This window comes from Triturus cristatus, chromosome 8 (assembly GCF_964204655.1).
Source record: "Triturus cristatus chromosome 8, aTriCri1.1, whole genome shotgun sequence".
Taxonomy (NCBI): Eukaryota; Metazoa; Chordata; class Amphibia; order Caudata; family Salamandridae; genus Triturus; species Triturus cristatus.
Genome location: NC_140591.1, coordinates 1,497,865,274 through 1,497,891,433, shown reverse-complemented (window position 1 = coordinate 1,497,891,433; position 26,160 = coordinate 1,497,865,274).

The window sequence follows — 26,160 nt, the reverse complement described above, 5'->3', positions numbered from 1 at the left end:
TGTGGTATTTCAGATAGCAGTGTGTAACGCTAACACATTCAACGTCACCAAGGCTCATTTCCTTTGCTCTAGTCTAATCACTCACCCAGGTTCCACATGCTCATGGTCTCAAGTAGCTGTTAGGACATGTGCTCTTTTCTGCCTCTCTAAACTATAAGGAAAATGTGTCAGGCTGTTACAGTAATTATCACTGGTTCTACCACAATAGTAAATGTGCTTTGAAATTGCCAATCAAATATTGTTTTCTGCCTAGAATCACACCATGAGTCTGTCTGCACACAGGAATTGTTGTCAGAGATTTAATTTGTGTTGCTTGTTCTGTAAGACTTGCACTCGTAGGAAAGGGGCAGCTTGTTTTCTTGAAATGTGATGGTTAGCATTCAGCACAAATCACTATCTCACAAATGAGAGGCAAATGCTAACACATTAGAAAAAAACAGGGTAGATTTTCCTTCAACTCTTGCAATGGGTGAGGTAGTTCCTACATGTTCAAAACTCCAATTAACCCTTATCACATGTGCTCTTACATACATCTCTGCAGTCTTCATGCAGTTGTGCAAGCGTCCATGCAGATCTCTCTTGCACCTGACAATACACAGTCTCCAGAAACATACTCTTAGCACACGGGCAGCTGCTTCTCCTGCACTCCCATGCTTACTATTCAGCACTGTGTGGTATTTCAGATAGCAGTGTGTAACGCTAACACATTCAACGTCACCAAGGCTCATTTCCTTTGCTCTAGTCTAATCACTCACCCAGGTTCCACATGCTCATGGTCTCAAGTAGCTGTTAGGACATGTGCTCTTTTCTGCCTCTCTAAACTATAAGGAAGATGTGTCAGGCTGTTACAGTAATTATCACTGGTTCTACCACAGTAGTAAATGTGCTTTGAAATTGCCAATCAAATATTGTTTTCTGCCTAGAATCACACCATGAGTCTGTCTGCACACAGGAATTGTTGTCAGAGATTTAATTTGTGTTGCTCTTGTTCTGTAAGACTTGCACTCGTAGGAAAGGGGCAGGTTGTTTTCTTGAAATGTGATGGTTAGCATTCAGCACAAATCACTATCTCACAAATGAGAGGCAAATGCTAACACATTAGAAAAAAACAGGGTAGATGTTCCTTCCACTCTTGCAATGGGTAAGGTAGCTCCTACATGTTCAAAACTCCAATTAACCCTTACCACATGTGCTCTTACATACATCTCTGCAGTCTTTATGCAGTTGTGCAAGCGTCCATGCAGATCTCTCTTGCACCTGACAATACACAGTCTCCAGAAACATACTCTTAGCACACGGGCAGCTGCTTCTCCTGCACTCCCATGCTTACTATTCAGCACTGTGTGGTATTTCAGATAGCAGTGTGTAACGCTAACACATTCAACGTCACCAAGGCTCATTTCCTTTGCTCTAGTCTAATCACTCACCCAGGTTCCACATGCTCATGGTCTCATGTAGCTGTTAGGACATGTGCTCTTTTCTGCCTCTCTAAACTATAAGGAAAATGTGTCAGGCTGTTACAGTAATTATCACTGGTTCTACCACAATAGTAAATGTGCTTTGAAATTGCCAATCAAATATTGTTTTCTGCCTAGAATCACACCATGAGTATGTCTGCACACAGGAATTGTTGTCAGAGATTTAATTTGTGTTGCTTGTTCTGTAAGACTTGCACTCGTAGGAAAGGGGCAGCTTGTTTTCTTGAAATGTGATGGTTAGCATTCAGCACAAATCACTATCTCACAAATGAGAGGCAAATGCTAACACATTAGAAAAAAACAGGGTAGATTTTCCTTCAACTCTTGCAATGGGTGAGGTAGTTCCTACATGTTCAAAACTCCAATTAACCCTTATCACATGTGCTCTTACATACATCTCTGCAGTCTTCATGCAGTTGTGCAAGCGTCCATGCAGATCTCTCTTGCACCTGACAATACACAGTCTCCAGAAACATACTCTTAGCACACGGGCAGCTGCTTCTCCTGCACTCCCATGCTTACTATTCAGCACTGTGTGGTATTTCAGATAGCAGTGTGTAACGCTAACACATTCAACGTCACCAAGGCTCATTTCCTTTGCTCTAGTCTAATCACTCACCCAGGTTCCACATGCTCATGGTCTCAAGTAGCTGTTAGGACATGTGCTCTTTTCTGCCTCTCTAAACTATAAGGAAAATGTGTCAGGCTCTTACAGTAATTATCACTTGCTGTACCACTGTAGTTAATGTGTTTTGAAATTGCCAATCAAATATCATTTTCTGCCTAGAATCACACCATGAGTCTGTCTGCACACAGGAATTGTTGTCAGAGATTTAATTTGTGTTGCTCTTGTTCTGTAAGACTTGCACTCGTAGGAAAGGGGCAGCTTGTTTTCTTGAACTGTGATGGTTAGCATTTAGCACAAATAACTATCTCACAAATGAGAGGCAAATGCTAACACATTTGAACACAACAGGGTAGATTTTCCTTCCACTCCTGCAATGGGTGAGGCAGTTCCTACATGTTCAAAACTCCAATTAACCCTTACCACATGTGCTCTTACATACATCTCTGCAGTCTTCATGCAGTTGTGCAAGCGTCCATGCAGATCTCTTTTTCACCTGACAATACACAGTCTCCAGAAACACACTCTTTTAGCACACAGGCAGCTGCTTCTCCTGCACTCCCATGCTTACTATTCAGCACTGTGTGGTATTTCAGATAGCAGTGTGTAACGCTAACACATTCAACGTAACCAAGTCTCATTTCCTTTGCTCTAGTCTAATCACTCACCCAGGTTCCACATGCTCATGGTCTCAAGTAGCTGTTAGGACATGTGCTCTTTTCTGCCTCTCTAAACTATAAGGAAAATGTGTCAGGCTGTTACAGTAATTATCACTTGCTCTACCACAGTAGTAAATGTGCTTTGAAATTGCCAATCAAATATTGTTTTGTGCCTAGAATCACACCATGAGTCTGTGTGCACACAGGAATTGTTGTCAGAGATTTCATTTGTATTGCTCTTGTTCTGTAGGACTTAGACTCGTAGGAAAGGGGCTGCTTGTTTTCTTAAACTGTGATGGTTAGCATTCAGCACAAATCACTATCTCACAAATGAGAGGCAAATGCTAACACATTAGAAAAAAACAGGGTAGATGTTCCTTCCACTCTTGCAATGGGTGAGGTAGCTCCTACATGTTCAAAACTCCAATTAACCCTTACCACATGTGCTCTTACATACATCTCTGCAGTCTTTATGCAGTTGTGCAAGCGTCCATGCAGATCTCTCTTGCACCTGACAATACACAGTCTCCAGAAACATACTCTTAGCACACGGGCAGCTGCTTCTCCTGCACTCCCATGCTTACTATTCAGCACTGTGTGGTATTTCAGATAGCAGTGTGTAACGCTAACACATTCAACGTAACCAAGGCTCATTTCCTTTGCTCTAGTCTAATCACTCACCCAGGTTCCACATGCTCATGGTCTCAAGTAGCTGTTAGGACATGTGCTCTTTTCTGCCTCTCTAAACTATAAGGAAGATGTGTCAGGCTGTTACAGTAATTATCACTGGTTCTACCACAGTAGTAAATGTGCTTTGAAATTGCCAATCAAATATTGTTTTCTGCCTAGAATCACACCATGAGTCTGTCTGCACACAGGAATTGTTGTCAGAGATTTAATTTGTGTTGCTCTTGTTCTGTAAGACTTGCACTCGTAGGAAAGGGGCAGCTTGTTTTCTTGAAATGTGATGGTTAGCATTCAGCACAAATCACTATCTCACAAATGAGAGGCAAATGCTAACACATTAGAAAAAAACAGGGTAGATGTTCCTTCCACTCTTGCAATGGGTGAGGTAGCTCCTACATGTTCAAAACTCCAATTAACCCTTACCACATGTGCTCTTACATACATCTCTGCAGTCTTTATGCAGTTGTGCAAGCGTCCATGCAGATCTCTCTTGCACCTGACAATACACAGTCTCCAGAAACATACTCTTAGCACACGGGCAGCTGCTTCTCCTGCACTCCCATGCTTACTATTCAGCACTGTGTGGTATTTCAGATAGCAGTGTGTAACGCTAACACATTCAACGTCACCAAGGCTCATTTCCTTTGCTCTAGTCTAATCACTCACCCAGGTTCCACATGCTCATGGTCTCAAGTAGCTGTTAGGACATGTGCTCTTTTCTGCCTCTCTAAACTATAAGGAAAATGTGTCAGGCTCTTACAGTAATTATCACTTGCTGTACCACTGTAGTTAATGTGTTTTGAAATTGCCAATCAAATATCATTTTCTGCCTAGAATCACACCATGAGTCTGTCTGCACACAGGAATTGTTGTCAGAGATTTAATTTGTGTTGCTCTTGTTCTGTAAGACTTGCACTCGTAGGAAAGGGGCAGCTTGTTTTCTTGAACTGTGATGGTTAGCATTTAGCACAAATAACTATCTCACAAATGAGAAGCAAATGCTAACACATTTGAACACAACAGGGTAGATTTTCCTTCCACTCCTGCAATGGGTGAGGTAGTTCCTACATGTTCAAAACTCCAATTAACCCTTACCACATGTGCTCTTACATACATCTCTGCAGTCTTCATGCAGTTGTGCAAGCGTCCATGCAGATCTCTTTTTCACCTGACAATACACAGTCTCCAGAAACACACTCTTAGCACACAGGCAGCTGCTTCTCCTGCACTCCCATGCTTACTATTCAGCACTGTGTGGTATTTCAGATAGCAGTGTGTAACGCTAACACATTCAACGTAACCAAGGCTCATTTCCTTTGCTCTAGTCTAATCACTCACCCAGGTTCCACATGCTCATGGTCTCAAGTAGCTGTTAGGACATGTGCTCTTTTCTGCCTCTCTAAACTATAAGGAAGATGTGTCAGGCTGTTACAGTAATTATCACTGGTTCTACCACAGTAGTAAATGTGCTTTGAAATTGCCAATCAAATATTGTTTTCTGCCTAGAATCACACCATGAGTCTGTCTGCACACAGGAATTGTTGTCAGAGATTTAATTTGTGTTGCTCTTGTTCTGTAAGACTTGCACTCGTAGAAAAGGGGCAGCTTGTTTTCTTGAAATGTGATGGTTAGCATTCAGCACAAATCACTATCTCACAAATGAGAGGCAAATGCTAACACATTAGAAAAAAACAGGGTAGATGTTCCTTCCACTCTTGCAATGGGTGAGGTAGTTCCTACATGTTCAAAACTCCAATTAACCCTTACCACATGTGCTCTTACATACATCTCTGCAGTCTTCATGCAGTTGTGCAAGAGTCCATGCAGATCTCTTTTTCACCTGACAATACACAGTCTCCAGAAACACACTCTTAGCACACAGGCAGCTGCTTCTCCTGCACTCCCATGCTTACTATTCAGCACTGTGTGGTATTTCAGATAGCAGTGTGTAACGCTAACACATTCAACGTCACCAAGGCTAATTTCCTTTGCTCTAGTCTAATCACTCACCCAGGTTCCACATGCTCATGGTCTCAAGTAGCTGTTAGGACATGTGCTCTTTTCTGCCTCTCTAAACTATAAGGAAAATGTGTCAGGCTCTTACAGTAATTATCACTTGCTGTACCACTGTAGTTAATGTGTTTTGAAATTGCCAATCAAATATCATTTTCTGCCTAGAATCACACCATGAGTCTGTCTGCACACAGGAATTGTTTTCAGAGATTTAAGGAGCTGAACAGATATCAATTTTACTTGAAAATGGCAGAACAGCAGTCTACTTCAGGGAGTGAGGAGGAGACATGGATGCACTCAGATGGTGTCTTTCAGTAGAATGGCAATATGAAAAGAAAGATAGTTGTAAAATGGAGGCTTACATACTTTTTTTTAATAAAAAGAACTCATTGGCTGTTTCAGACCATTCAACACTAAAAACTATGCTGTATGTTTCCATTTTTAAAAGCATGTTTTGTATTGGTTCAGAAAAATGTGTTCCCACAGAACATTACTTTGGATATGCTGTTAGGTTTAAAAAGTCAAGCACTCTTGCTCTTTGGATTAGAAACATTGGGTGCTGAACTTCTGACCTCTCTGCTCACACCAGTGTTCCATGATCTGTTGCTTTGCTAGCAGGGAGAAGTCATGTTGGGGGTAGGAATCATTTGGAACGGGTTGAAATTTGCAACCAATAGAAATGTGTGTTTCCATTAAAAAAAATGTGGGAAGCAATGTGATTTGAAGTTAACATGTATATGTGTGAAAAAAGAGAGGGAAAGTTTGCCATTTACTGGTTCTGGTGACAGGAGTACAGCTCAGAGATTCTGGCTCTGATAATCTGCTGTGTGAGTGGCACATTTCTTTCTCAACTAACTACTTTTAAAGGTGAGTTATGAATTTGAGAGGGGATGTATGTGGTGCATTTTGATATAAATAATAGAAATTTGTTTCTTCTTTTAAAGTTGCGTTTTACATTTTATGTTTTGGAAGATATTTAACTGCCTTGAACTTGTAAGATATTATAGAGTATGTCTTCACCATAAGTTTAGGTGTACTGGTATCACCCAGGAATACTGTTTTGTGCCTAGAATCACATCATGAGTCTGTGTGCACACAGGAATTGTTGTCAGAGATTTAATTAGTGTTGCTCTTGGTCTGTAAGACTTGCACTCGTAGGAAAGGGGCAGCTTGTTTTCTTGAACTGTGATGGTTAGCATTCAGCACAAATCACTATCTCACAAATGAGAGGCAAATGCAAACACATTTGAAAACAACAGGGTAGATTTTCCTTCCACTCCTGCAATGGGTGAGGTAGTTCCTACTGTTCACAACTCCAAGTAACCCTTACCGCATGTACTCTTACATACATATCTGTAGTCTTCATGCAGTTGTGCAAGCGTCCATGCAGATCTCTTTTGCACCTGACAATACACAGTCTCCAGAAACACACTCTTAGCACACAGGCAGCTGCTTCTCCTGCACTCCCATGCTTACTATTCAGCACTGTGTGGTATTTAAGATAGCATTGTGTAACGCTAACACATTCAACGTAACCAAGGCTCATTTCCTTTGCTCTAGTCTAATCACTCACCCAGGTTCCACATGCTCATGGTCTCAAGTATCTGTTAGGACATGTGCTCTTTTCTGCCTCTCTAAACTATAAGGAAAATGTGTCAGGCTGTTACAGTAATTATCACTTGCTCTACCACAGTAGTAAATGTACTTTGAAATTGCCAATCAAATATTGTTTTCTGCCTAGAATCACACCATGTGTCTGAGTGCACACAGGAATTGTTGTCAGAGATTTAATTTGTATTGCTCTTGTTCTGTAGGACTTGGACTCGTAGGAAAGGGGCAGCTTGTTTTCTTAAACTGCGATGGTTAGCATTCAGCACAAATCACTATCTCACAAATGAGAGGGAAATGCTAACACATTAGAAAAAAACAGGGTAGATTTTCCTTCCACTCCTGCAGTGGGTGAGGTAGTTCCTACATGTTCAAAACTCCAATTAACCCTTACCACATGTGCTCTTACATACATCGCTGCAGTCTTCATGCAGTTGTGCAAGCGTCCATGCAGATCTCTCTTGCACCTGACAATACACAGTCTCCAGAAACACACTCTTAGCACACAGGCAGCTGCTTCTCCTGCACTCCCATGCTTACTATTCAGCACTATGTGGTATTTCAGATAGCAGTGTATAACGCTAACACATTCAACGTAACCAAGGCTCATTTCCTTTGCTCTAGTCTAATCACTCACCCAGGTTCCACATGCTCAAGGTCTCAAGTAGCTGTTAGGACATGTGCTTTTTTCTGCCTCTCTAAACTATAAGGAAAATGTGTCAGGCTGTTACAGTAATTATCACTGGTTCTAACACAGTAGTAAATGTGCTTTGAAATTGCCAATCAAATATTGTTTTCTGCCTAGAATCACACCATGAGTCTGTCTGCACAGAGGAATTGTTGTCAGAGATTTAATTTGTGTTGCTCTTGTTCTGTAAGACTTGCACTCGTAGGAAAGGGGCAGCTTGTTTTCTTGAAATGTGATGGTTTGCATTTAGCACAAATCACTATCTCACAAATGAGAGGCAAATGCTAACACATTTGAAAACAACAGGGTAGATTTTCCTTCCACTCCTGCAATGGGTGAGGTAGTTCCTACATGATCAAAACTCCAATTTACCCTTACCACATGTGCTCTTACATACATCTCTGCAGTCTTCATGCAGTTGTGCAAGCGTTCATGCAGATCTCTCTTGCACCTGACAATACACAGTCTCCAGAAACACACTCTTAGCACACAGGCAGCTGCTTCTCCTGCACTCCCATGCTTACTATTCAGCACTGTGTGGTATTTCAGATAGCAATGTGTAACGCTAACATATTCAACGTCACCAAGGCTCATTTCCTTTGCCCTAGTCTAATCACTCACCCAGGTTCCACATGCTCATGGTCTCAAGTACCTGTTAGGACATGTTCTCTTTTCTGCCTCTCTAAACTATAAGGAAAATGTGTCAGGCTGTTACAGTATTTATCACTTACTGTACCACAGTAGTAAATGTGCTTGAAATTGCCAATCAAATATCGTTTTCTGCCTAGAATCACACCATGAGTCTGTCTGCACACAGGAAGTGTTTTCAGAGATTTAATTTGTGTTGCTCTTGTTCTGTAAGACTTGCACTCGTAGGAAAGGGGCAGCTTGTTTTTTTGAACTGTGATGGTTAGCATTCAGCACAAATCACTATCTCACAAATGAGAGGCAAATGCTAACAAATTTGAAAACAACAGGGTAGATTTTCCTTCCACTCCTGCAATGGGTGAGGTAGTTCCTACATGTTCAAAACTCCAATTAACCCTTACCACATGTGCTCTTACATACATCGCTGCAGTCTTCATGCAGTTGTGCAAGCGTCCATGCAGATCTCTCTTTCACCTGACAATACACAGTCTCCAGAAACACACTCTTAGCACACAGGCAGCTGCTTCTCCTGCACTCCCATGCTTACTATTCAGCAATGTGTGGTATTTCAGATAGCAGTGTGTAATGCTAACACATTCAACGTCACCAAGGCTCATTTACTTTGCTCTAGTCTAATCACTCACCCAGGTTCCACATGCTCATGGTCTCAAGTAGCTGTTAGGACATGTGCTCTTTTCTGCCTCTCTAAACTATAAGGAAAATGTGTCAGGCTGTTACAGTAATTATCACTTGCTCTACCACAGTAGTAAATGTGCTTTGAAATTGCCAATCAAATATAGTTTTCTGCCTAGAATCACACCATGAGTCTGTCTGCACACAGGAATTGTTGTCAGAGATTTAATTTTTGTTGCTCTTGTTTTGTAAGACTTGCACTCGTAGGAAAGGGCCAGCTCATATGATAGGATTTGAAAAGCTCAAAAAAATATAGTAATATATTTAAATTACATAAAGGTATTTTTTTTTTCCTTTAGGTATTGCTGAACAACACTGAAATAAATTAAACATGCCTATAAAATCGAGAAAGAGAAAAGAACAGCAAAAACATCTATATTTGAAGACAACTGGACAACAAAAATTAGTTGAAGAACCTCATGTTGAAAAGAGTAAGCAGACTAAGGATGTTTAAAAAAATATCCTCAAACATAGAAAAAATGTAAAAAATATATCCACTGCAAATAGTATTTCAAGTAGAAAACAACAAGACAATAGAAAGAAAATACTAAATGCTAATGTACAATCAGAAGCAAGAAAGAATGACTTAAAAAAGAAAAACAGAATTTCAAAACATTCGTGGAAAAATGTTTCAGAGAAGAGTGATGTTCAATTTGCTAAAGGATGTGAAAAAATATAGGAAGAAAGCAAAATTTTATAAGAAAAAGAAACATATTGAATCAATTGTTGCAAAGGCTTTGGAATTAAAAAGAAAACTATTCATTTTAATTTTGAACAGGATCCGTACATTAGATAAAATAGTCAATGTAATGTAGTCAAAAAGCAAAAGGAAAAGAGTAGAGAAAAAAAATAACTTTTGTAAAGTGTTCTTAGGAGAATGGAAGCATAGTTCAAGTAGTGAACCGTTTTTTAATGAAGAGAGTTATCTTCAAAGTAATAGTTTGCTGCATGCAGTTGACACCAGTGGTCGAGCTTATGAAGTTAAAGATGGTTGTGTAATGGAAAAGGAGAAAATGGTTCCAAGAAATGAGGAAGAAGTGTTAGCTGATGAGGTTATGGGGAAACGTCCTAAAGCCCCAGTGTACACTTGGAATTGTAGTAGTATTTGTACTGTACGACAAGAATCTATTGATAAATTACGTGACTTTCTAGGAGAATGTAGTAAAAAAAGTGTTAAACAGAAGATTAAGGTGCTTCAAAGACTAGATCCATGCAGAGTGAGAAAGAATACTGGTTTGCAGGGACATTCTCTGGCTTGTCTTTCTAGGAAAGTTTGTCAAAGTGTTTTTCAGCATTTTAGGATGCTGGCAGTACATCATACTGAAATGAGAAAGTTTGTGAGAAGATTGTATTTTGCTAAAAGTCCAGCACTAAAGTTAAATGAGTTGAATAGTGCTCTGTTCCGTGGATCCGTATCAGATGTCGAGAAGGTTACTGATGATATTCAGTTTTGTTACTTTGGTCCAGAACAAGAAAGTGCAAGAATTGACACAGTTATTGAGGAAAATGTGGAAGAGAATGTAGAACTCACTGTTAGTAAAAATTTTGAAGATCAAATGACAAAATTTACTATCATCTCAAATGAAAGACCAAATATTACTTCTATTTGTTGCCGGAGAAGCCATTATAAAACTCAAACAAGGAATGTTGATGTCTATAAAAAAAGTGAACAAGAAAATAATTATGAGTGGAAGGATTTTGCTACATATTTATTTCTGGAAAATTGTTTTGATTTGGGTGAAGATCAGCGTATTTGTAAATACTGTTATAACAAGTTAGAAGAAAATAAAATGCCAGCTAGAGAAATACATAATAATTTAGAATTGGTTGATATTCCTCCAGAACTTTGTGATTTAAATACGTATGAGTCTATACTCATTCAATGTGTCTATCCGTTTCAGACTATAGTTCGTATGGAGCCCAAAACAGGTAAATTACCTCCTTCAGATTTACAAAGAGGTTTAAAAGGAAGAGTTGTCTATTTGCCATTAGATTTGAAAAAAAATATTGAAACATTTGATGCAGATAGTTTGAAAACTGAACCATTAGTTATTCTGGTTAATGGTGTACCTACAAAGAATAAGAAAATTTGGCAGGAGCTAGCAGATGTACGAAAAGTACAAGGAGCAAATTTACATTTGAAAAGAAATAATAAATACTATGAATCAATTTATATGGATGCAGATGAAGAAGTTTTACTAGCAGACACAGGAATACCAACTAGGCAAATTGAAAAAGTGGATAAGTCAAAAGAAGAAGAAATGTATGAACATTTCAGCATACATCCTCTTCATTCTAAAGAAGTTATGGGAAACACTATTGATCTGTTTCAGATGAAAAAAGCAAAAGGAACTCCCGTGAGTGTATGGGAGGAGAGCTTGGAAGCTCGTTGTTTTCCCCAGCTGTTTCCTACAGTAAAAGGTGGACGATATGATGAACGTCCAGTACAGATTCCTGCTTCTGAGTATCGGACTACAAGATTATATGCAGAAGATCCAAGATTTCGTCAAAGTATTCCTTATTTGTTCCATCTTTTATTTGAAAGTGACTTGTTTGCACTATCTTATGCAGTAAATCACCTTTTAAAAACTGGAGTACATCTACATAATGTGTCTGCAAAGGATTTTATCAACAAAGTGCAACAGCGAGATGATCATTTGGAATCTCAATTGATTAATCTGATGGCTTGTCAGCGTGGGACTAATGAATATTGGTACCGACGCCATGGAGAATTTAAATGTATGTTATGGAATTTAGGAACTCCTACATGGTTCCTTACCCTAAGCTGTGCTGAGTACGCTTGGGATGATTTACTGGATTTTCTTCGAGAGGCAAACTCAAATATTGAAAACATCCAATACAAGACAGCAGGAGAATTGTGCTCATTGGATCCGGTTAATGTTTGCAGATATTTCAATCATAGATTTGAGGCTATGATGTCCTTCATCTGCAATAAAAAAAATCCACCTCTTGGAGAAGTTGTGGATTTCTTTTGGAGAAAAGAGCACCAAGCAAGAGGTGCTCCTCATATTCATATGCTGTTGTGGATCAAGGATGCCCCAAAATTTGGAGCAGATTCTGATGATGCAGTTTTATCTTTCATTGAAGAATATGCAACATGTGCTATACCTAAAAGCACAGAAGAAAAAAACTTAAAAAAGCAAGTTTTACGTTTCCAAAGTCATCGGTGTGGAAAATACTGTCGACGAAAGTACAAGAGTAAAGATAAATTCTACACAAAATGTTGATTTGGATTTCCACGACCTGTTCTTTCAAAAGGAAGAGTAAACAGTTTTATGTCAGCTGTGCGACATACCATTACAAGAAAATCTCTGAAAAATAAATACAACCTAAGAAGAAAAGAAGAGTCAAAATATATAAATGACTACAACCCAGTCATTTTATCCATGTGGAATGCTAACATGGATATTCAGTATATAGCTGACAATTCTATTGCTGTTGCTCGGTATGTCACATCTTACATCACTAAATCTGAGAAAACGGAATTGAAAGAAATGTGGGAAGAGATTTCTCACGAGAAGACTGTCAGTAAACAGCTATACAGTTTCAGTTTATCGCATCGAGAAATTGGGTCATACGAATGCTCAGATAGGTTATCATCCGCAAGACTGTACTCCAAATCCAGAAGAATAATTTGGGTAAGTTTAGGCCTTGCAGGAATGCAAAATCGGGTACTGAAATCTATTCAAGAAATTGAATATTTAGCAGAGAACGAACCAGAAAGTACAGACATTTTGTAAACAAACATGTTGGACACATATTACCCAAACAGAAGTCATCATCTTGAGAACATGTGTCTGTATGAAGTGCTGCAGAACTACATTTTTAAACGGAATGCCACAGAAGACATCAACAATGGAAAATATAAAGTTATTGGTGAGGAAGGATGTTTGGTGAAACAAACAAAAGGAAGTTTGATTAATCACAGGAAGCTGAGTTGCGACACTACTGACAAAAAGGAATTTTACTACTTAGCACTTTTACAGCTGTTTAAGCCATGGGGTTCAGAGGATGAATTACTTGGAGATTTTCAGAGCTATGAAGATTCCTTTAATGCATGTAAAGATAGCATAGAATGCAATACTTTCACAAATTATGTACAAATGTTTAATGAAGAAATTGAACAAGAAGCTACAATTGCAGCTGAAGTAGCTAGAGACAGTTCTCTAGGACAACCAATCGTAGAAAATGAAGCTTCAAGAGCCATGACTGAAGTGGAAACAGCTATGAGTCAAGCTCAGGAAGATTCAATAAACTTACCAAATTTGGAACAACAACTGAATGATGAACAACAACAAATTTATGAAGAAGTCACAAAACAAATTGATCATGGATTACTACATGAAAATGAAGAGTGCTCATGCACATCATCTGAACCAATCAGAATGTATGTGAGTGGACAAGCTGGAACTGGAAAAAGTTTCTTAATTAAAGTAATTAGAAGCTACCTACAGAAAAAAACTAATTCAACTTTGTCTTGTGTTGTTACTGCTCCAACTGGGTTAGCAGCATATAACATAAAAGGAATTACCTTACATCGTTTGCTAATGTTACCAGTAGGTCATGAGAACAAAATAGAATACCACAAGCTAACAGGAGAAGCATGTTTTGAAGTTTCAAGAGTGTTGAAGAAAATGAAAGTTCTCAATATTAATGAGGTAAGCATGGTTTCAAACTTAATGCTTGCCTTTGTGCATTTAAGAGTGCAGCAAATTCTAAAGACAGACTATGACGGGTTATTTGGAGGAAAACATGTTATAGTTTTTGGGGATCTACTGCAGCTCACTCCAGTTAAAGGACAACCAGTATTTAATTCTCTTACGCATGAAGACACGAAAAAGTCGTTAGGAAGTATAGGTAATGTGAATATTTGGTCATACTTTGAGTACAAAGAACTCATTACCAATATGCGGCAAGCAAATGATGATGATTATGCAAGTATTCTCAAAGATATCAGAAATGGACTACTCACAGAACATGGCAGAAAAGCTTTACAGAGTCGATTGCTATGTAATTTGTTTCCAACAGAACAAATAGTTCCAGAGAAAATATACAAGAAAATTGCAGAAAAAAATACTGTAATCTGCTTAATGCCAACACTACATGAATGCTCTATATTCAATGAAGAACTTTTGAAATTGGAAAATGAAGAGATTATAAAAATGGAAGCCGTGGATAAAATACAGCATGAAGGAATAACTATTATATTGACAGGCAAATTGAAAACTAAATTGGATTCTCTGGAGAAAAACATATCGAGAACAGCTGGTTTAGAAAAGAATCTTTATGTATGTATGAACTGTCGAGTAATTTTAAGACGTAATTTGAATGTAGAAAAAGGTTTAGTGAATGGAGCTATGGGTAAAGTCGTGGGTTTTGTTAATTACCAGAAAAAAGATGGAATTGAATTTTTTAAAATAAAATTTGATCAGATTGAAGAGGTTAAGGACATTAGTCGTTGTTCAGTTAGTTTTTTGCTTGTGAAAGACTTATATGTACGTAGGAAGCAGTTTCCGTTTTCTCTAGCATATGTTGTAACTATTCACAAATCTCAAGGATTAACTGTAGATAGTGCTTTTGTAAACATTGGATCTAGTGTGTTTAAAGAAGGTATGGCATATGTTGCTTTGTCACAAGTGAAAATATTATCTGGTTTATTCATGATAGACTTTGATGACTCAAAAGTTAGTGCTGAAGCAAATTGTGTAAAGGAGTATAATAGATTAGGAAGAAGCTATGCTCCTCATTTAGGTCAGTATCCTGTGTTTGAAAAACGTGTTGTTTGTCGGAAAAGGAGAATTGAGAATATCTGTAATGAGCATGTACAGAAGAGAAAACAAAAAGAGAGTGATGTGATTGCAAGCAAAAAGAAAAAGGACAATGTTGAAGAGGTTGTTGGTTGTCATTTTGAAAATAGCTCTGGTGTCAACTGCTACGCTAATGTAGTGCTGAATGTTGTATTTTATCTTGAAAGTTTGCAAGAGCAGATAATACTAAATCATGAAAAAAGATTGTGTTCTCTGCTGAGTTTCCTTTAAGAGAAGTTGAGTAATGATAAAACTAAAATAGAAAGTGCTTCTGATGTTAGAAATCTTTTAGATGAATGTTCTGGATGTACACAGTTCACACAAAATGTCCAGCAAGATGCACAGGAATTCTTAATGTATATGCTTATGGTACTGGAAGACGAAGGGGTAGAAATAGAAAATATGTTTGGTCTCTCTTATAAATGGGAACATTTTTGTGAAAACTGTATGAACACATGCAGCACTAATGTTGATTCTGAAAGGTTCATACATTTAACATTACCAGAGAGTAAATCAGTGAGTTTTAGTAAATTAGTTAAAGATGCAAATCACAACATGGAATGTTCTCAATGTAAATCAGAAATGTTGTCAACGTTATTTTTAAAGAAATATGGACAGTATATAATTTTAATGATACAACGTTGTAGAGCTGATGGAACAAAATTGGACACTTTAATAAAGAAGTTTGTAGGAAATCAAATATCAATATCAGGAAAGACTTTTGTTGCAGTTGCAATAATTTTTCATGATGGACCTTCAATAACTTCTGGTCATTACACAGTTACCAAATTGCTACTTAATTTTTCTAAAATCAAAATTTTAGATACAAATTGCAGCATCTGAAGAAACCATTATTTCGATTTTATAGGATTATCATTGGATATTTCACCTAAAAAGGATTTAAAAATTACCATTTGGCCTCATGGAAAGGTAAATATTTCTATTTCAAATAGTTATTGTTCTTAGAATATATTTTTAATATATATGTTACATTTCTATCAAGGTATGCTTTACTGAGGATAGATTCAGGTTTTTTTTAAACAATCTTTCAAATTGTTTATTTTTTTGCCCGCTGTTAAGTGATGAATACAATTGATATCACTATTTTCAGTGAAATTCAATATATTCTGAAAACAGCAAAAAAAGGGCAAAAAATGACTTTGTTAAATATGAAAATATGTGTACTGTTTTCTAAAATGTATTGTTAAATATTATTACTTTTTTCTTTTTTTTCAGATCTAGAAAGAAAATTTAGGAAATTGAATCCTTTTTTCTTGCAATTAAAAACAACCATTTATGTCTAATTAAGTTATTTTGTTGGTCAAGTAAGTTTAAAATATCTGTATTTCTCACCCCTTCACTTTCATGCTCCCTTTTCTTCACTTCTCCTCACTCTGCTTTTCTCATTCCCCTTCCCTCTCTCTTCTTCCTTTACTGCTCTTGCGTAACTCCCTCACTCCTTCTCTACTACTCCCCTAGGTTTACTGCCTCCATCACTATTTTTTCAACCATGTTTCTCTCCCTGTCTCCATATGTCTCAGTCATTCTAACTGCCTTACTCCTTCTCAGTTCATTGCTCTCTGTCTCTGTTTCTGTCTCTCTCCCTTTGTCTGTCTTACCCTTAATCACCTTAACTTCTCTGGGGCAGATTTACAAGCCCCCTGCGCCACCACTACATCACTTTTCATGACGTACTGGTGGCGCAGGGGGCTCCTCCATATTTACAAGTAGAGGAAAAGCCACCCTGCGTGACTTTTCCTCTCCTCGTAAATACAGCCACTTCACACGCAGCACTGTGCGTTGAAGGGGCATTCCATGGGTGTTCCTCAGAGGCAGAAGCAGTCGAGAGAAGGCATGGAGGACTGCAACTTCCTGTTATGCGAGATCGTGGGACCTGATTAGTCCGCTCTGAATGAGCAACACGTTGCAGTCTGGGATATGCAGTCCTGAATATATCCTCTGATGGATGCCCTCTGTAATGTATGCTCCGATAAAGCCCTCAGTGAGCCCTGCAATGGAAGAGTTGATCTCGAAACGCGTCAGGCAGCGGTCGGCTGCTTTTTAATGGACTGGATTTTGTGAACTGCTCGTACCAATAAAGGCTTTATGGGGAATAAGCGGTCTGTGATCTCGAGTGCTGCTCTATTGTTGGACACCCCACAGAGCGTGATATATATATATATATATATTAACAGAAAAAAACATAGGTTTCAGGCACGTTATAGTTAGGAATTAGCATTTAAAAAACCTCAGAAATTCACTAACAAACCATAGGTTTCAGGGGTGTTATAGTTAGCTGGACTTTTCACTTGTACAAAACCATTGAAATTCCCCCGTTATAGTTAGTTCAGCTAACTATAACTCGCGCGCCCGCAATGCACTGCTGATGACGTCACATATTACATCACTCATGACATGGTCATTGACATCACTCATGACATCACTGATGACATCTCAAATGACATCACTGATGACATCACTGATGACATCATCCAGTGAATGTGTGTTATTCTGAAAATTAAATATGTTTTGTATATGTATATCTCAAGGTCGATGGAAGAATAAATGGGTATATAAGTGTCTAAATGGATGATTTGTTTTTGAAAAATTGATTGTGTAACTGACTGATTAAGTGTATCATAGTGAATACATGGCTTAGTGAGTAATGTTTAAATATGTAAATATCTGTATCAGTCTCTCACTTTGTGTATAAGTGGCTGCATGGGTTGGTGAGTAGCTACATGGGTGTCTATATAGGTTATTAGTTGTTTTTTTGAGTATCAGTCTGAGTGTCTGCATGGTTCGGTGGGGGTATTACGTAGTGCATAGGTGCATGAATGGGTGACTCACTGCTTGTATGTGTTGAACACAGTATGTGTGCAGGACTGTATGGGTGGATGAGTGTGTGTATGGGTGTGTTAGTGAGTGAATGACTGTCTCAATAGTGTCTTTATGAGTAACTACATATGTTTTAAACTAGTATATGTGACTATTGATGTATATATGTGAGTATATGTGAGAGTGAGAGATTGAAAGAGTTCCTGTATGAATAAGTATGTGTTTCTATAAGTGATTGTTTAAAAGACTAAGTATGTGTAAGTTTCCGTAGAAGTAAGTGTGGTGGTGTGTGTATAACTGTATATGCAAGTAAATGTATGTTTGATTCTTTATTAGCATGAGTGACTATGTGTGTGAGTAACTCTATGGATGAGTGGCATTGTGTAACAGGATGTATAGGTGTATGAGTACATATGATGAGTGAGTACATGTATGAGTGACTGTATTGGACTGTTGGTGAATGAGTGGATGTGTATGTGGATCTTAGAATTACTGAAGAGGTTGTTGTAACTGGTATTGGTATGTCCATTGTTTTGAAAATTTTAGTCTCTATTTTTGAATGTGTGTATCAAAGGTTATATTAGGGTGAGAGGAGGTCTGCCACTCTATCACAAGGATGATGTCATCAGTGATGTCATCAGTGATGTCATTTGAGATGTCATCAGTGATGTCATGAGTGATGTCACTGACCATGTCATGAGTGATGTAATATGTGACGTCATCAGCAGTGCATTGCGGGCGCGCGAGTTATAGTTAGCTGAACTAACTATAACGGGGGAATTTCAATGGTTTTGTACAAGTGAAAAGTCCAGCTAACTATAACACCCCTGAAACCTATGGTTTGTTAGTGAATTTCTGAGGTTTTTTAAATGCTAATTCCTAACTATAACGTGCCTGAAACCTATGTTTTTTTCTGTTAATTTCAAAGGTTTTTTAAATGCTAATTTCTAACTATGCCTACAGAGATAGGACATGTGAAGAAAGAAGAAAAAATGCACAGAAAGAAACAAAAGAAGTGCAGAAAGAAGCAACAGAAGACCTCAAATACGAAGATAAGTGCAGGAAGAAGGATAACGTGCAGAAAGAACAAAAAGAAGAGCAGAAAGAAGCCTTGTTGCAAAATCATCCTGTACCCTCAACTTTTTCAGATGGATACTGGTGGTAACTGAGTCTGACTAACCAGTCCTAGAGCCAGTGCTATGTTAAAAGACACTTAGAATACAGTGAAAACACCTACATACACTAGGGAACATTATGCGTTGGGGTCCCCCTGTGATTAGCCTTACCTCCTCTATAAGCCCCTAGTATATAATAGGGCATGGGGATTAAAACTACCTCTTAAAACAGGCCACAGGGCGTTTTTGCACACGTTAACTCAGGCCCCGTCCCCTCCTTTCACCATTGTGTAAACACGCCCTGTGTCCGTTTTTAGTTGGGAGATTAAGTTCATTTGAGTCCTGAGGGTCCCTAGGGTCCAACTAGCCCACTAGGTACCTCCAGTAAGTGCCACAGAGCTGCGTTGCAGAGAGGTGTAAAAAGTGGCACGGCCTGGACCACCTCTCTGCAATGCAGCTCAGTGGCGCTTACTGGAAGCACTTGGTGGGCTAGTTAGCCCCCAGGGGCCCTCAGTATTGAAGGGAAATTATATCCCCAATTTAAAACGTGCCATGGTGCGTGTTTGCACACGTCACCTCAGGCCCCGTCCCCTCCCTTCACCACTGTGTAAACGCGCCCTGTGGCTGTTCTAAGTTGAGAGATTAAGTCCCCTTGAATCCTAAGGGTCCCTAGGGTCACACTAGACCACTAGGTACCTCCAGTAAGCGCCACAGAGCTGCGTTGCAGAGAGGTGTAAAAAGGGGCTTGGCCTCAGAACACCTGTCTGCAGCGCAGCTCCCTGGCGCATACTGGAGATGCCTGTTGGGGGCGCGTTTGCAGAGTGCTGCATGGAGGGGGCATGGCCTCCGGCACGATGCCAGTCTTTTATTTTTTATTTTTTTTTAAGAAGGAGGGCTGTGTGGTTCCCCTTCTTATTCTAATTTATTGGCCCTGATGACCCCATCCCCCAGGGCCTGTCTCCTAATTATATTTTTTTGACCCCAATCCCCAGGGCCGGCCACTGTTTTTTATTATTTTTAAAAAATATATATTTATAGACACACCTAGAACATGCTGGACAAACCGTACGTACCTATCACCATGACGATTTGCGTGATATTCATTAAAAGGCGACTATGCATGCAATTAATCCACGTGGAATGTATTTACACCACTAGTGAAGCTCTGACATGTCTGATGCTCTACCGTGCCTAATCCCGGTAGACACCCTTGTCGTTTATTTATACAAACATGGTTAGCTATTGACGGGCACATTTAATACACATGCACACCAAGCCATTCAAAGGGGATTCGACAAAAATTCGACCAAAACTATGCAAGAAACCCCCCTCACAGTTAATAAAACACACATCCACTGCCGGATGTGTAATACTTTTTATTTTACTCTCTGGAAAGGGGACGAACATCACTTGCGAGTCACAGCGCGCTCCTGACAGAGCCCAATGCTGTGTTACACCCACCATTGCCTGCCGAGTGCCACACACCTCTGTATTGTATTCCACTAGGTAGTGCATATGCTATGACACTCTCTAGCCCATGTGCACTGTAACACCACCCCGTGAAAATGTCATGCCACACTTGTCTTCGCACGGGTTATATTGCCCCATCTAACGTGCCTTCCTCGATGCCTATGTTATAACGCACAGTGCTATGCCATACATATTACAATTTGGGATCCATATCTTTGTCACAGTGCATATGCAACGTTACACTCCCCAGCACATATTTTATATTACAACTTTAGAGACTAGTTAGGTTACACAACACTGCCCTGTGCATAGTACACTCCAAGGCGCATATCGCATAGCACGCGCTAGTGCCTGTGCTATCTCGCGCTCTCCAATGAATCTGTCATTGCGCACAATGTATTGCATATTATATTTCACGCCTGGTTCATCTTATATCACACTTTTTGGTGCATAGTTTATACCATACACTATATCTAGTTTTCATTTTCAATCGTGCTCTCAGGACTATGTTCTATATAACACTGTGTTCACCTACCCTTTTCACGGGCATTACATTTTGCGATAGGGGGTGGAGGGTCAGGGGGTGTTTTTGCCAAGTGAGCCCGGAGTCACAGTCACTAACGTCTTCTTCTTCCTGAATAAAAGTGAGATTATGCTGCATACTTGTTCATATTTTAAGTAGTTTGCACAGACACAATGTTTTAAAAACAATAAAGTTTCTAATACCCGCCTTCTCTGAACAGTTAGCTTGCTGCCCCATCCCCCTCCTCCCTATCCTCTGTTGTGTGAATCCATGGACTAGCCTCCTCCCTCCTGCCATGCATGGTCTGATGTGCTGCCACTGCCCTCAATTTAGTATGATGTACCAGTCCACTCCTCCTGCCCTCCATTGCCCAATTCTATGCCCCATCATTGACCTCCTGCTTAAACTCTGTGCTTAGCTTGCTGCCCCTATTCTCCTTCCCCCTGCCCTCCGATGTCTTTGTGCATGCCCCTGCTCCATCCTTTTTGCCCACCATGTCCCATGGACCTGCCACTCCAATCTACTCTGAGTGTTCTGTTGAGCTGCCACTCCCCTCCCACCTGCCTAGCATTGTCAGATGACTGTAACCTGTCCCTGCCACCTCCACCCTGCCTGTCCACATGCCATGCCTCTATCCTCTTCCTCCTGTCCTACATGGCCCATTGTACTGCCACACCCTTCTGCCCTCCCTGGTCTGTTGTGCTGCAACTGCTCCTCCTGCCTGCCCCGTGTGGTCTGTTGTGAGGCCCCTTCCCCTGAACTTTCTTGTCTGTGCACAGGTCCTGACCCTCCCTTCTATCCTCCATCGTCCTTTGTGCATGCCCCTGCACCCTCCTTCTTGCCCATCATAGCCATTGTGCTGCCACTAACCCTCCCACTTGCCATGCATGGTCTTCTGTGCTGCCATGGCCCCTCCCACCTTCCCTGTGTGGTCAGTTAGCTGCCCCTGACCCCCTCCCACCTTCCCTCCATGGTCTGTGTGTATGCCATCACAGTCTCACTGTTGCTCTTCATGTTGTGTCTTGCTTCTAGTGCCCATCCTGCCTGACCTCCATGGCCATCTTGCTGCTCCTGCCCTGCCCCCTTGCCCCCAGCCCTCTGTTTACATGTGCAGACCCCTACTCCCTCCCTCCTGGCTTGTCTGTTCCATTGTAATGCCCCTGATCCGTCCCTCCTGCCCTTTATGGTCTGTTATGCTGCAGCCTTCTCTCCTGTCTGTCCATTATGGTCAGCTAGCTACCATTGCCTCTTGCCCCTCTGTTCTCTGTTGTCCATGTGCATGGTCCTGTCCCCTCCCTCTTGCTTTCTATGGATTGTTGTGCTGCACTCCCGTCCTGCATGCCCTGTGTGGTGTATTGTGCTGCTGCAAACCCTGATGCCTGCCCTGCAGGGTCAGTTTGGTGCACCTCTCCATGTCTCTCCTGTCCTCTGTTATCCAAGTCCATGTCCCTATCCCATTTCCTTCCATGATCCAATGTACCATACTTGCGAACATTTTGAACTTGGTAAGAGGGAGATTTTGAAAAAAAACTGGGGTATTGATTTTCCCCTTTGAGTTACATTGAAAAAGAGGATATTGTAGACAGGAGACAGATCAAATAAAGCCCATTTGAGCTTAAAAACATTGGACGTTTCCTGGCTGAATCGGGTCTGTTGGCATGTATGGTTGTACTACCATTGCCTCTTCCTTCTGCCCACAATGGTCTATTACATTGCCACAGCCTTGAAGGAGGGTAGATTTTGTATCACAGGGGGCCCCTGGCCCGTTCTGTCCACACCTGAAGTATGAGACCCTTGTCCTTGCCCTGCCAGCCGCATTTGTAGGCCGTATTAAATTGAACAGCGGGTCCTGTGTTGCTATATAATTATCCTGAGACATCCTTACCACTCAGCCAGCATAAAACCCCTGTGTAGGCCCTTCTGTTCAATATGTAGGCCTCTTTGTTAAATTGACCATAGCTCTGCAATTTTAGTGTATAGCAGTCTGAAGGCAGGTCTGCGAGGCCTTCTGCTCCAAACTAGTAGCCCCCACCCTACCCGAGTGCTCCGTGCTCGGTATCAAAGTTCAACATCCCCCTGAAGCTGTCGACATACAGTAGGCTGCATCCTGGACTGGTACTTGCTTCCTGGGCAGGTTTCCCGCTTTTAAGGAAGTGGCAACCGCAGAGCGTCAAGTTAGGAGAACTGAGGAGATTTTATACATGAATATATTGAATTCCTGTACAATACCCATTATTTTCTGCTTGCTCTATGGAACTTACGATAAGCGATTGGCCTGAGAGACTGACCTTTTCACCCAGTCCATTGTCAGCATTAAGTGGGTAAATGACGAAATGTCTGGTAAAATCTGCAGACGAAGCTTTTGGGTAGCATACGTAGGTAGATGTAGCGTGCAAAGGAGCCCACAAAATGATATAAAAAGGGAGCACCCACAGATATCGACGGACAACCTCGCCGTCTGTATGTAGGTTAACAGGCTGTGCAGGTTTTCCCCAAGAACTGGGAGCTCTTGTCTTCCTTTGCTTAAAATGTCTTGCTCTGCTTTGCTTGAAGTATCTTATTCTATTTTACCTATATGAAATGTCATGTTATGTTTAACCATTGTTCTCTTTACTTTTGCATTTAAAAGATGTTGTATTGTAATTGCAGGAATGCTTGCTCTAAGAGTAAATGTGAGTGTCCCTAGGTAACATTTTCCTTGGTGTAACTTGTTTCTCATGATGCATTTATAGATGTGTTTTCTCTCTCTCTCTGTCAGTCCATTAATTGAGATACAGAGAATATCATGACAGCTGTATGATTATCTGGATTCTGTATTTTGTACTTTATGTCTCTATTCTGCGGTTTCTTTGAAGTTGCATCTTCTCATTAAACTGCCATTGTATTCTGCCTCCAATTCCATGTCTCATATGTCTGTTTTATTCATTTTTGGAGCAAGCGTTCCTAGGCACCCCGGCTCAAATTAAGGTGCCCCTTTTGTCCCTGACTCACTCTCCTGCTCAGTTCTGTGGTGGCTCCCGGGGCTCTGGGGACCGCCCCTAGCTTCCTTGACCCGTAATAGATCTTCCCTCCAACAGCCTCTCTTGCAAGTCCTGTATTGTTGGTTTGTTGCCCCTGTCCCCCTTTCCACTGCCCTCCATAGTCTGTTGTGCTTCCACGGCCCTTCCTGCCTGCTCAGTGTGGACAAATTGTTGCCTCTGCACTCTCCTACCTGCCTTCAATTTTCAGAGTCCGTGCCCCTGGCCTCTGCCTCTAAACAGTTTCCCAATGAACAACTAGATTGCTAACATTCTATATTTATTGACGTCATCTTGATGTAATCAAAACTGTAATACCTAGAGCATTTCCTTTAGAAATTACATATATGAGAGGGTTTTATTTGCATCAAAATTATGGTTAGTGCTCTAAAAAACTAAAATGAGGACATATTTTCTGAGTTTTCAAATAGCGACAAAACTTTTAAATTATTTGTAATCTTTATGTTTTTTTTATCCAGTTTACCACTTGATTAAATGTTGCACTTAGGGGAGGGGATGTGGTGTTACTTCCAGAGCTGCAGACTTTGCAACTGGGGAACCAGGTTGGAGTTTCTGCTTCAGCTCAACATTCTGTGATCCTGGTCAAATCACTTGATCTCCCCATGTTGCCTTTGCACCCTCCTACCTGCCTTCAATTTTCAGAGTCCGTGCCCCTGGCCTCTGCCTCTCAACAGTATCCTAATGAACAACTAGATTGCTAACATTCTATATATATTACAAAAGTGTGGAACGCCTGACATCATCTTGATGTAATCAAAACTGTAATACCTAGAGCATTCCTTTAGAAATTACATATATGAGAGGGTCTTATTGGCATCAAAATTATGGTTAGTGCTCTAAAAGACTAAAATAAGGACATATTTTCTGAGTTTTCAAATAGCGACAAAGCACTTTTAAATTATTTGTTATCTTTATGTTTTTTTATCTAGTTGACAACTTGATTAAATGTTGCACTTAGGGGAGAGGATGTGGTGTTACTTCCAGAACTGCAGACTTTGCAACTGGGGAACCAGGTTGAAGTTTCTGCTTCAGCTCGACATTCTGTGATTCTGGTCAAATCACTTCGTCTCCCCATGTCTACAACCAAAATGAATTTGTTCTTGTGTGATGTAACCAATGCTCATGTAAAGCACTCCAATACCTGACAAGTCTGCACTATATAACACTGCAAAAACACAAAATAATAAGTGTTTTGCACACTTCTGTCATTGGGCTATATTTGGGCTATATCTGGGTGATTTTGGGCTACATTTGGGCTCTTTTGTCTCCGGTGGCCATCTTGGGAGATTTATTTGTTATGAAGTTTCCTAATTTCCTCATGTACTGCAGTCTCCTCAGTCGGAAATGCTTTCAGTTTTTTACTTTGATTCCATCATGAAGGTATTCAGATATGTCACACATTTGCCATGAATTCTGAATGTTAGCACTCTAGTTGCTCATTAGATCACTGTAGTAAAACTACTGTTCACCATGGAAGTCTGCTCCTGGTATTAAAAGTGCATGTTTCAGTCTGCATGTCAGAATTTTTTAATGAAATAGAAGAGGATTTGAGAAGTCACTCAAAATGTGCCCTCATTTTCTTTCTTCAGCATTAATCATAATTTCTATGGCAAAATGACCCCCTCATTGTGTTCCTTTTTAAATTAAATGTTTTAAGTGTTACCAGTTTATTCAATCAAGATGGCTTCAGGTGTGCCATACTTTTGTCATAATGAAGACAGTAAGTGCTCTAGTTAATTTTAAGAACATTCTTGGACATTCTGTCATTGGGCTATACTTGGGCTACATCTGGGTGATATTTGGGCTACATTTGGGCTCTTTTGTCTCTGGTGGCCATCTTGGGAGACTTATTTGTTATGAAGTTTCCTAATTTCCTCATTTACTGCAGTCTCCTCAGTAGGAAATACTTTCAGTTTTTTACTTTGATTCCATCAAGAAGGCATTCAAATTTGTCACACATTTGCCATAAAATCAGAATGTTAGCACTCTTTTTGCTCATTAGATCACTGTAGTAAAGCTACTGCTCACCAGGGAAAACTGCTGCTGGTATTGAAAGTGCATGTTTCAGTCTGCATGCCAGGATTTGAGAAGTCACTCAAAATGTGCCCTAATTTTTCTTTCTGCAGCACTAATCATACTTTTTATGGAAAAATGAACCCCCTCATTTTGTTCCTTTTTAAATTAAATGTTTTAAGAGTTACCACTTTAATCCAAGCAAGATGGCTTCAGGTGTGCCATACATTTATCAT